This window comes from Triticum aestivum, chromosome 4D (assembly GCF_018294505.1).
Source record: "Triticum aestivum cultivar Chinese Spring chromosome 4D, IWGSC CS RefSeq v2.1, whole genome shotgun sequence".
NCBI classification, from domain to species: domain Eukaryota; kingdom Viridiplantae; phylum Streptophyta; class Magnoliopsida; order Poales; family Poaceae; genus Triticum; species Triticum aestivum.
This window is the reverse complement of record NC_057805.1, coordinates 228,829,208-228,831,502: the sequence shown is the minus strand read 5'-3', so window position 1 is coordinate 228,831,502 and position 2,295 is coordinate 228,829,208.

The window sequence follows — 2,295 nt, the reverse complement described above, 5'->3', positions numbered from 1 at the left end:
ATAGCAAGTTCATATCCACAAGCATAATTCATATTGGCATCATGGCCACAAGCATAGCAAGCATCAAGTTCATCAAAAAGGGATATTTCAAATGAATCAAAGGGATCATAGCAATTATCATAGAAATCATCCTTCGGTAAGCAAAAAGTGAAATTAAACAGTGTATGGGTTGAAGAGTTACTCTCATTAGAAGGTGGGCACGGGTGATCAATCCGCTCTTCCTCCTTTTGTTCTTCGCTCTCCTCGTCATCCTTTTCATCTAATGAGATCACAGTATCCTCAGTTTCTTCTTCCATAAATTCCTGCAAAATATTAGTCTCTTCTTGGACAGCAGAGACTTTCTCGATAAACGCATCAATATCAGAATTATATTCATAATTCTCATAGCAATATTTAAGTATAGGAAAATTTTCAGGTCTATAAACATCATCATCAAAAGCTTCATACTTTTCAAATAAAAAGATTCAATTTCATAAGCACCCTTAAAAGCAATGAATTATTCTATTCGTTCCACATCATAGTAATCATAAATACCATTAGCATAAGAAGCCAAGGTTGGATTATCATTAAATTTACATGAAAAGGGAAGGTGTTGAGCCTTCATCCTAGAGCAACAAGTATAATCATATCTCAAGCATAGTTCCCGAGCATACCAATGCAACATATGAATTTGATCCCATAATAGTTTCCCTTTTTGAGTCAAGCGATAATCCCTAAAGTATTCACGTTGATCCAACGTGTCTCCCATTATATAGTTGAATGGGGTTTTCTCATGATTATTAAAGTAGTGCATAATATCTTTCACATAATGAGCATCGAGGGTTTTAGGAGGTTCCCCATCTCCATGAGTAGCAAGTACACCTATTTTTTTTGGTATTTCATGTTCCATATCCATAACTAAATTTAGAGAACAACTTAGAATAGCAAATAAAATCTACTAAGTGATAAAGCAAACAAGCACACACAAGAATATTCACCCCACGCTATTGCTCCCCGGCAACGGGGCCAGAAAAAGTTCTTGATAACCCACAAGTATAGGGGATCAGTTGTGGCCTCTTTCGATTAGTAAGAGTGTCAAACCCAACAAGGAGCTAAAGGTAGAACAAATATCCCCTCAAGTTCTATCGACCACTGATACAACTCTACGCACGCTTAACGTTCACTTTACCTAGAACAAGTATGAAACTGGAAGTACTTTGTAGGTGTGATAGGATAGGTTTCCAAGATAACAAAGATCACGTAAATAAAATCTAGGGGCTGTTTTGATATAGAAACAATTACGTCAGTTTTAGTAGAGAGCTTTTTGTCACAAGAAAGTTATTTGTCCCAAGGCAATCGATAACTAGATAGGTAATCATTATTGCGATTTTATATGAGGGAGAGGCATAAGCTAACAAACTTTCTCTTCTTGGATCATATGCACTTATGATTGGAACTCTAGCAAACATCTGTAACTACTAAAGATCATTAAGGCAAAACCCAAGCATAGCATTAAACTATCAAGTCCTCTTTACTCCCATACACAAACAACCTACTTACTCGGGTCTGTGCTTCTGTCACTCACGCCACCCACCATAAGCAAATCATGAACATATTGCAAACCCTACAACGGAGAGCCCTCACGCTTGTGCGACATAGAGAGCACCATAGGACAGCGCCAATAATAAAACATGCAACTCAAACCAATCACGATCATCAATCAACCCATAGGACAATACAGATCTACTCAAACATCATAGGATAGCCATACATCATTGGGAAATAATATATAGCGTTGAGCACCATGTTTAAGTAGAGATTACAGCGAGGAGAAGGGGTTTTACACCGCTGCATACAGGGGGGAGAGTTGGTGATGACGGCGGCGAAGTTGTTGGTGTAGATCGCCGTCACGATGATGGCCCCGGTGGCGTTTCGGTGCCACTGGGAGAGAGGGGAGAGAGCCCCCCTCCTTCTTCTTCTTCCTTGACCTCCCCCCTAGATGGGAGAAGGGTTTCCCCTCTGGTCCATGCCCTCCATGGCGGCGGAGGGGCGAGATCCCCTCCAAGATTGGATCTCTCTCTCTGTTTCCTTATATTTCTGCGCTCCCGGATTCTGGCCTTTCACCGTTTCTTAAATTCCTGGAGATTCGTAACTCCGATTGGGCTGAAATTTTAACACAATTTTTATACGCATGTTAGCTTTCTTGCGGCGAAAGAAGGGTACTAACCGCCTTACGGGGTGACCACAAGGGCCAAGGGCACGCCCTACCCCCTGGGGCGTGCCCCCTGCCTTGTGGACCCCTCGGGCATCTTCTCG